Raw genomic sequence first — 10,904 nt, forward strand, 5'->3', positions numbered from 1 at the left:
TTTAATTGATAAAGTCCGGCATCCGCAAGCTGATTTAAACTGAATGAATATATCCCGGGAAGAAGCAGGGACCATTAACCCATCTACTAGACTCCAAGACATGCAAGGTAGATTAAAGTCGCCAAGCAATATGACATATTCAGGGGAACTAGCCCTAGAAACAACTAATTTCACTAAAGAAGAGTCTCAAATAAATGAAAATATCCGATTGGGGTGGTATGTAGGTGGCAACAAAATATTCAAACGTTGTGGAAAATTTACCGCGCACGCAAAGAAACTCGATATCATCAGAGTCAGCAAAATGCATTTCCTCTGCAGAAAAACTGGTGTGAATGGCAATCAGCGCGCCACCATCAATTCTGTACAGTCGGTCTTTTCTAAAAATCTCAAACGATTCGGATAGTATTTCGGAGTTAAAAACAGTTGGCTTCAACCATGTCTCAGTAAATACAAGAACGTCATAATAAGTATCATGCTTCTTGAGAAAAGTAACCGTGAGTTTAGTGTTCATAATTGATAAAAAATATTAAAAAAAAAGAGTCATTTAATAATTGCATACGAAGTATGCAATGTGTAAAAGATTAAAATATGCAAAAGAAGGCAATTGGGAAAAACTTTACAACAACTAAGGCATGACGTAGCTGAATGCGTTTGTAACCATTTCAACTATCGTAGGAGTGCGGGTTCGACTCCCATTCCCGGGAGAAAAGGCTTTGAAGAGATTTACAAGGTATAATCGAAACAGCTGTCGCCTTGTCCGTCCTGATGTCACGTTGTTTAAATTTTTCACAAATTATTAAATAAAGAGTCATTTAAATTAGGCGTTTAATTTAATTTTAAATTAGATTTATGAATATCCAAGAAAGAAGTAGTGTTACGATCAGTTGTCTCACTTATTGCTCTGCTACGGGTGAGGCTGTTTTTGGAAAAAAATCGAACGGCCGAATTTTTACATTCGTCGGCCAAAGCTGTGGGTCCAACATTTTGTCCGCATCAGCCGCTGGAACTCCGATTTTAAAGTTGACTCTACATATCGATTATGCCTCCGAAAGCAGTGGAGAATAGCGCACAACCTGAATGATCGATTATGAAAGCGGTGGGTGGTAGAGTATCTGCCGCAGTTGATATGCCGTACTAAGTGGAAAGAGAAGGCTACTCCGCTACAAGTTGACGAACTAGTCATCATATCTGATCCATCGCTACCCCGTAGGCAGTGGCAATGAGGCCGGATTACGAAGGTTTTCCCAGCCAAAGATGACTAAGTGCGAGCCGCAGATGTACGAACCAGCAACGGAGTTTTACAACGACCAGCATCGCGTCTTGCCAGACTAAGGCCCGTATTATATAAGTCACCGTGAATGTTTGCGTCGCAGTCACTCACATTCACCCAGAAGTTCGTATTTTATAACTCCCTACTGAAAGACAATAAAATGCAAACCTGCGTAAACCCTACGCGCGCCACTAAAAGGCATCCCTTACGCAATATGATTGGCAACCCAAAAGGACGAGCGAGAGAAAGAAGAGAGTTGGTATTTGAAAGTTCCCTACAAGACAGGTACTCGTAACCTAATAGATTACTTAATCGTCACCGATAACTTGGTCACCAATTATCGTCTTAATAACTTTTACATTGCTGTCGTGAAAAAAGTAACGCACGCCCTCTCTCAAAATAGTGTACATGTGACTCGCTTTCTCGCTCTTACCTATTGTGTTTTTAATATACCTTCTCGCTCGATGTTATTTACATTTTGAAATTACTTCATTAGGTATGTTTTCGTTATCGCTAACCAAAATATACGCAACAACAACAACAAGGATAACTGGCTTGCCGGTTACCCGTACCGGTTACCTTCTGTCAAATCGGTTTTTGGATGAATGAAACGCGTCCTTTTTGTTTAAATAATATTTAATTATTAATAATTCATATCTACAATGTTTTTTTACAATTTAAATTATTTCCTTATTACTCTAGTAAGCTTTACATATGTGTATAATGATATGTACAAGCTACATAAATACATTAACGTCTATTTATAATCGTGCCCTTTTTGAAACCTTTTTTCGAAGCTCAGAGTGATGCTGCTCAATTTTCCATGCGCTGGTGGTGTCATTCAACATCAGTTTGCAGAGCAATATGAGTTTTGTAGGTATAATACAGGTGATGTTGAGCCTTTGGTCTTGACCCTTTCCCATAATATCCTTGTTAGGGCCTTATATGTGGTACTAAAAAGTCGGATGGATAGTTGTCGCAGTTTTCGTATAATTTGAGCGAATGTATGTTTTTCTTACAGCCACATCTTGAATATTTGGGATATTGCTATGCGCACATCGTCAAAATCAAATTAACTAGAATGCGAAAGAAACTAATATCAGTAAGGATAGATTAAAAGTTTTTAATATATGTAACCCGAAAAGTTTTCTATAAATAGGGCTCCACAATTAGGTATTTGCTGAGACGCCAATGGCACAAGGGACTCAAGGAGATTTCAGATAACCAGAATCAGGGGTACCCGAAGATACTTCGCTATTGCATTTATAGAGAACATAAAATTATAACAAGGGATAATTGATTGATGTTACGAAGTAAATTAGACGTGCTACAAAAACAAATAAATGCAGATGACTGTTTAATAAATTATCTGAAGTCCTTGAATGGATATTCAATTTGAAAAGGGCAGATTACTGCTAAAACTGCTTTCCCCGAGTAATCCGGGGACGAATTGATATGACTACGCCTATCCTTCTTTAGCAGCACGGTCGAGCACCAGTTCCGTGTTGGACATGAAAATAAACGTTTGGTTGTCTCCAAGTTGATCATATGCTAGTACAGAATATACTTCTTGGATGCACCACCGAAAGGATTCAAGGGCCAGGCTCAACAAGGCGCTTAAGTTACATTTTTCAAGCGGAGGGCCATAAGTCAGTGCGCTGAGCTGAACCTTCAGCGCGGATACTCCAATGAAACAATTGTCAAACTCAGTCAGGCCCCACTAAAAGCAATTGCGGCGTTCGAAATAAATTCAGCACTGGTCCTTGAGTGCATAGAAAATCTGAATCAATTAGGAACAAAGTAGTACTGTTGGCCTGGGTCTCAGGTCATAGGGAACAGAGGGTAATGAGCAGGACAGAGAGGCAGCAACTGCACGACCCATCGATTCCGAGCCGTTCCTACCTGTTGGCTCACATGTGCATTTATTAGTAGAAGAGAAGGAAAGAGAAAAGAACACTAGCGCAATACTGTTAGGAGGTTATAGCACAAGTCGTTACAGGGAAATAATAGGCCTCTCGAAGGAAAACCAAAGAATCCTAACAGTTATTTTACAGGGCATTGTAGAACTGAACGTATGCAGAAACTGGCATACTAACGAATAGTACATGGTGATTTTGTGATCCATATCCTCCTGGAATGCGACGCAATCTCAAGACGTAGGGCTAAGCTTATGGGCCCACCATGGCCAGATCATTTCCACATTCAATCCCTCAAGCCAAGATAACTTCTAGGGTCCATCAAGGAAGTAGGCTTGGATGAGGTGCTGTGAAGGAGATGAGGGCTTAATAGGCGAGTGGTTGTTGTTGTTGTTGTACAGTGCTTCGCCCTATCCAATAGGTGCGACCAATCCCAAATTGTCATCAATATCCTCTAACGGGAGTCCAAGGAAACTGCTGTTTCAATAGGGGTGGACCAAATTGAGAGGTGTTAGAGGCGTTGGTTCGACAATACAGTAGAAAAGATGGTTAGCGTCATGTGGGCCACATTGCAAGCGGGACATACATATTGTATGACGGGGTTGATTCTGAATAGGTAAGAGTTTAACCTGTTACAGTATCCAGATCGAAGTTGAGCTAGAGTGACCCACGTTTCCCTAGGGAGAGTGCGTTCCTCTTCTGGGAGTTCTTGGTATTTTCTTTAAGAACTGGATTCGCCTGTTTGTGGATATCACTGAGGACCTGCTCGTTCTCTTTTGCACCGCTCTGGATTTTCGGTACAATTGCGGTTGCATGCTCTCCAAAATGAAGATCCTGATCGAACTTCATACCCACATTTCCTTGTCTTGGAAAATTAAGTTAATTGTTAATAAAGTTTTAATTGTTCTACAGTCGAATAGTCGAGGAAACGCTCTTGAGTAAAAAACTAATCGTGACATTAATTAATTCTTAGTCACAAAATAGGTTAAGTGATTATGTTGCTATCTCGTTATTAAATATAATATGCAACTATTTTACTTTCACCAACGATATGCATATGCGATAGATGTTTGGACTCACCAGTCATTTGTTAGTATAACATCACCATCTGAAATTTTCTCTTGTACAGATTAACTAATAGCTTCGGCCGCTTTTCCAATTTGATTTTCTACGTACGTATTAATGAACCGGCATACATTCTCTTTCAACTGTAAGTACAAGTATAATAATCACGTTATACTAATGAAAACAGATATTTACGCTTACATCAGATTCCCATTGATCAGTTGGCACATAGTGTACTTATGCACAATGAGTTGGCAGCTGTGTCAATATATTCGGTCGACAGTCTTGTAAATGTGCAACACTATTTGTTTTTATGAATGCGTGTTCTTTACTCCTACACCTTATTATGATGATTAGTTCTTATACTACACAATCACAAAAATTTTGAAGGCAACTACATATCTTTTTTTGATTTCGAATTCAAAACACATTGCCTGCATAATATGGCGGTATGGTCTAGAATGTTTAATATGCTCATGCTAATCTTTCCCGAGATGGTTGGGCTGGTACCTTAATGGTGCTTTATTCCCGGAACGTACCGGATTTGTGTTCGGCAAAGGCCATCAACATCGATAACACTCCCTAAAACGTTCGGCTAGATTCAAAGCAAAGTGAACGTTGGATAGCTCATCAGGAAGAAGGGTTTAAAGCTTCGCTGGGAATGTAGTAAATCGAAAAACATATGAAGATTTAAAACGTCAAGAATTGCTGTAAACATTCAAGATTTAACTTTAATGATTTTGCTTTTGTGTTATCTATAATACGAGTATTAAATTCACCGTTCTAAGGTTTTTAGTTAAATTGCTCTAAATTCAGTTTCCATCCTAAGGTATCCAAACAGGTAAGTGGTAGAAGTGTTGCGTTTCTTTCTGCTTTCTCTTTGAACACATTTCATAGCCAAGGGAAATTCTAGAATGAACAGCATTAGACTTTGCCATAAATGCTAATATTCACTATTTCATACCTGATAATGTGAACTTTGGCTAAAGCGTACAAACGCCTTGTTTTTGTAGTTGTTGGCTTTGAGGAGTGTTATCGATGTGATGGTCCTTTGGCGGATACAGATCCGGTACGGTCCGGTAACACAGCACCATTAAGGTGCTAGCCCGACCATCTCGAGAACGATTTGGTAATTCTTTACGACAGCATGACACTGCTAATACGCTTCCAAAAATATTGAGAGAGGTATTAAAGGACGCGTCTTGGTAATTGTTTAATTTAGCTCACAACTGCAAAAACCCGACGAAAAATATCGGGAGAGGTGTCAAAAGACGCGTTTTGATCCCAGGACCACAAATCCGAGAGCGGAAATTCAAAATTTTATTTCTGTCAAAAGTTATTTAAAAAAACGAAAAATAGCCCGGAGCGCTCCGAAACCGGTGTTGGGATCCATAGTATTTTTGCGCAGCACACCTTTTTGCATTGCGGCCTTCGCCCGCGCTTATAAAAAATTACCCTGGGTGGGTCCAACACCGGTTTGGAGCCCAAAACTATATCCGCACAAAACACTTATGTTCACAATTTTTTTTGTGGGTACAACAACATTACAACAATCACATGAAAATCGCCAACTTCAACTATCTCCGGACAGAGATAAAATTTTTCTTCTCCGCCTTCGGATTATTCTCGAGATTAATACGCGTATTAGCAGTGTCATGCTGTCGTAAAGAATTACCAACGATTTTTGTGGCCACAATAAACCTTCAGGCCATCCCTCCCTCTCCACCACCAAGTTCCATGAGGAGCTTGGGGTCACCAGAGCCTCGTCTATTAGTGAAACAGACACAGAATTTTTTCTTTTATAGTCAAGGAATGTTTGCAAATCCCTTAACACACCAGGTTAAGAGAGAGCTGGCGATCTATACAATGGGCTCTGAACTTCTTTTTTATCTTACTAAAATCATTATCGCAAAACCTTGATTTTATTTTGTGTGAATTTATATTGTTTTATCTCATTTTAAGCTACTATACACGCGTAAGAACGTGTATAGAAGCTTAAAATGAGATAAAACAATATAAATTCATACAAAATAAAATCAAGGTTTTGCGGAATAATTTCTGAACTGTCAATAAAAATGACACTGTCATTTCGATGACAGTATGGAATGTTACGTGTGTTAGTGGAGAGCGAAAAAAGCTTTGAACGTGTGGGTGAACTAGTTATCTCCGTCTTGTAGGGTTGTCGTTGCAAGTCGGTATCCAGGACGAATCGGAAAACACAATGAAATCATTAATTGAACTTTTTATATTAAATTATTCCTTTTTGATTTCATACATTCACGTTAAAAACAATTAACAATGAATTTATTTTAAAATACATTTTATTGAAAGACGTGTGTTAGCTATTTTTTAAAACAGCTTTTTAGTGCGGAAGCTAGACGTCTTTTAGTTCAGAACTCACGTGAATGTGCGGGGAAAAGCAAGTTTAGGGGACAGTGACAATTATTTTCGAATAAAAGGTGTTGTGTAAAAGCATGAAAGAAAACGTGCAAGTTAAGTAGTGCATCGAAATTGTGGGAAGTGTGAAATATTGTAGAAGTACACGAGTGTGAAAATCTATAGCCGCTACAGTAATTGTTTTGCGCAATAGAATAGCGCACAGAAATGCACAAAAATACCAACAAAAAGTTTTTAATCTGTATCTTATATAGAAATACGTGTTGTTGTTTTAATCGTGTGCGCATACGAATGGATGAGCACGTGAAATTGCAAGACGACAAGTTAAACGTCGGTTGAATTTGAAGTGTATTGTTGTTATTGCAATGAAGCAAGCGTACGAATGGCCGCTTGTGTATAAGCAAAAGCAAAAAATATATGTATATGAGTAAAAGGAAACACATATACAAAGCGTCGGTTAATATTATTATTAATATTAATTAGTTTATGTCGTGGTAAATCGGGCGTACGAATGCACGTTCGGTCGAAAGCAACAAAACGAAGAGAGAATTTTGAATATTAACAACCATTGTGTATAATAGCAAAGCAAAGTAAAGTGAAAAGAAACAACATTCGTTTTAATGTAACGCATGAAAACCAAACGTGAACAAAATACGCAAATGGAGAGAATTCATCAAAAGAACGTGAGTGGGCTTCTAGTTTGACATTGTAACCGCTTTGTCGTCATCCGCTTGCCTTTTAGCACGCACGTGCTTTATAACCGCTCCGTGACGCTCAGTCAATACAATGTCAAATTGTATCAAGTGTAGTACAAAGTGCTTAGATGAAGACCACGTAAGTTGTGGTATTTGCTGCTCCAAGAAATATACAAAATTAAGCTCTACTAGTGCAAAGCTTGTTGACAATAATGAAAACATAAAATTTGTATGTGACATTTGTAATCGGTTATCAAAATTAAGTGAAGAGAATCTAGTTGATGTGTTAAAGAGTATAAACTCTCTTAGTAGTTTTCTGCAGAATTTTTATATACCAAATGCTGCCCATGCAGATGGTTCAACGGTGGTTACCAACAAGGCGCCCACTAATCTCATTAAAGCAAGATCCAAAACTAAGGGCACTGATCTACAGAAATCGCAAAACAAATATCAGTTGCCTTCATCGCGCTCGCCGAATGTTGCGAAAACTAATGCAAAGAGTATGGACTCGGATAATAACAACGGAGATAACAATGACATTCCTTCACCTAATGCTGCTGCTGAAGTTAATGCTGGCACTCAAGCCAAATGTAAGAATTCAGACTCGCACTCTGTGAATGCAGTAAACACTACGGCTATGCAATCGACTGATGCTAACGCAAACGTTGGTATACAAAATGTCAAAGCTAATGATAACGAATCAATAGAAATAGAAGATTCTCTCCCGTACTCTGCTGTTGTTGCTGCTTCTGTTAGCAATGCAGCTTCTGCGACTGAGCCTGCACCTAAATTACTGGCTAATAATAACATTAGGAAAGTAACAACTATCGTAGTTGGAACGAATGGGGGAGGTGAGTTAGATGTCGCTGTCCGTATGAAATGGGTACGTCTCTCTTCATTCACACCAACAGTAAATGCTGCTGATAACTATGTAGCGAAACAGATGCAAGTGAGCAGTAATGTTATTTCTTGTGTGAAACTTGCCAAGAAAGATGAATCTCCTAAGAGAGTTAATTTTAAATTAGGTATTCCACCATCGCTATATAAAAAGCTCTTAAATCCAGAGCTATGGCCAGCGGGTATAAGAGTACGCCCGTTTCGGGTTTTTCACAAAAGCATAGAAGTGCCAATATCTCAACTACAGTGATAAGGCTAACCATTTCAAAATTTACTATCAAAATGTTAGTGGAATGCGCACAAAATCCGCTGATATTTGTCGTGCAAACGGAAAACCAATGGCTATCCAACTAGTATCTTCTTTGAAAATACAGTGTCTGAAAGTCCTGCCGATGCTTGCAATCTGTTTGCAAATTACTTACAGAGAGTGTATGGCATGAACTCCAATTTGTTAATATAACCGTAGCTAAGACCCCACCCGACGAGCTAGCAGGGGCTCGCCACCATGCCACATGCCACCTCTGCCTTACCCCAACAGCCAGTTATATAACACTTCTCTTCTTTTCTCTTCTCTTCGCTTCTCTTCTCTTCTATTGTCATCTCTTCTCTTCTCGCGCACAAAACCCGCTGATATTTGTCGTGCAAACGGAAAACCAATGGCTATCCAACTAGTATCTTCTTTGAAATTACAGTGTCTGAAAGTCCTGCCGATGCTTGCAATTTGTTTGCAAATTACTTACAGAGAGTGTATGGCATGAACTCCAATTTGTTAATATAACCGTAGGTAAGACCCCACCCGACGAGCTAGCAGGGGCTCGCCACCATGCCACATGCCACCTCTGCCTTACCCCAACAGCCAGTTATACAACGCTTCTCTTCTCTTCGCTTCTCTTCTCTTCTATTGTCATTTCTTCTCTTCTCTTATCTTTTCTTCTCCCTCATCTTTTTTCTCTTATATCCTCCTTCCTTCTCATGTCTCCTCTCATCTTCTCTTCTTCGTTCGCCTACACGCTACAACGATATGTGAAAAAATGTTTGTGGTTGTCTTTTTTCGAATCAATCGCCTTTATTCAATAAATAACAAATTTATGTCGTTTTATGGTTATTTGGCGCGGTTTTTTATACCGAATCTTCGATAATATTTATTAAGTTGCAAATTATTCAGTGAATTACACAAGCTTTGTAATGCATCCCACAAAGAAAAGGCAAAAGTAATTTCTATTATTGCTGAGCTGACAACACTGTTCACTTACAAGTATGTTCATTGATCTTGTATGAATAAATTAGTGAAATTTAACTTTATTTTATTTATTTAGTTCGTGTAAATTAGATTATATTATTATATTGAATATCAAAAGTTAGATTAAGTGTGCGCTTGAAACAATGTAAAAGGGCGGAAACCAAAGGTACCCAAAGATCCGGTTACCTTTCGATTCTTAGAGTACGCTTACACAGCCACCGATTTTCATCGCCCGATGCCGGTCGTAATCGTCCGATAAAAATAAACACATGTATTTAGATGAGAGTGCGTACATTTCAACCGATCACCGAATTGTTGTCGGCCGTTGTCGTTTTTCACTGCCGATAAATTCGCGCGTGTTCAATTTTATCGTCCGATAAAGTACGTGCATTTTCTGTGAAAAATTAATTATTTGTGCGATGGACTAAAAAATGTATTAATTGTGTGCAAAACAGGTGCCCTTTATGGGATAAGCTAATAAAAGCATAAGCGCAAGATAATTTTTCCGAAAAAAGTTAAATGTTAGAAAAAATGCTGCCGACCGATAATCGGTTGCAATTTTAACACCAACCCCGCCGATTTCATCAGCTGATTGCAATTTTTTGGTTTATCGGCGGCTGTGTAAGCGTACCATTAATGTGGACGCAAATACGTGAATAGGTGAATTGTGCGCTTATAACAATGTAAATGGGCGGAAACAGAAGGTACCCAAAGAACCGGTTACTTGTGTATTCTTAATCTGGACGTACATACGCGTATTTTGATACTCCACTCAAAAAAAAATACAAAATTTCGGTGGGTAAAATAATAAGCACAATTACTTTTGCATGTCAGATGGCTTTGCTGGGACGCCATTTGTCGCACCCCATGAAAATAGACGCAATCTACTTATATGTCATCGCACGATGCTGCAGTAAAAGATTTGTCTCGGGCTTATGTTGCTAGGTGGCCCACAGGGTCCTTTATAGTCCCGTCACATAACCACCCTTTCATTTCATTAGTTGAGTTTAACACAAGCTGATGCATTTTGAGTAGATTGCAAGTATTTTTGTTGAGAACGGTAGATTGAGCGACATTGACGCCATCTGATATGGAAAAGTAGCCAACTCCCAAATTTTCTTGCAAGCAAATCATAGGAAGGAGAATTTGACATTTGCTTTGGCTAAGGGTGTTGGCACACTTCGCAAGTGAAATTATTTTTCCCACTGGTTGGTAACTTTTCTAACATTTTTCGCCATTAAAAACTGCAATAAAACAATCGAATACGACACAAAATATGTTAGCAAGTATTTTTGTTGTATAGGGAGAATTTTTATAACAGCGCTTCGCGAAATTTTGTATGTGAATGGGTAAGGCGAAATAAACTTAAATTGCCAAGTCTGAAGATCTTTGATATTAACAAACGCAACAACTTGGTTGATTGT

At 38.8% G+C, this 10,904-nt stretch overlaps 1 long non-coding RNA gene across 2 annotated transcripts; it reads right to left on the minus strand.

Annotated features, from left to right (window-relative positions):
- Positions 1–2,035: 2,035 nt before the first annotated feature.
- On the minus strand, positions 2,036–9,630 carry LOC137241652 (uncharacterized). 2 transcript variants are annotated; one of them, XR_010950018.1, is made up of 3 exons: positions 9,494–9,630; positions 4,267–4,394; positions 2,036–2,346 (listed from the first exon to the last, which is right to left on the minus strand). It is a non-coding gene; the product is annotated as an uncharacterized lncRNA (long non-coding RNA). The 2 variants fall into 2 exon arrangements; XR_010950017.1 differs by lacking the exon at positions 9,494–9,630 and adding an exon at positions 4,453–4,672.
- Positions 9,631–10,904: the final 1,274 nt, after the last annotated feature.

Source organism: Eurosta solidaginis, chromosome 1 (genome assembly GCF_040869045.1).
Source record: "Eurosta solidaginis isolate ZX-2024a chromosome 1, ASM4086904v1, whole genome shotgun sequence".
NCBI lineage: Eukaryota > Metazoa > Arthropoda > Insecta > Diptera > Tephritidae > Eurosta > Eurosta solidaginis.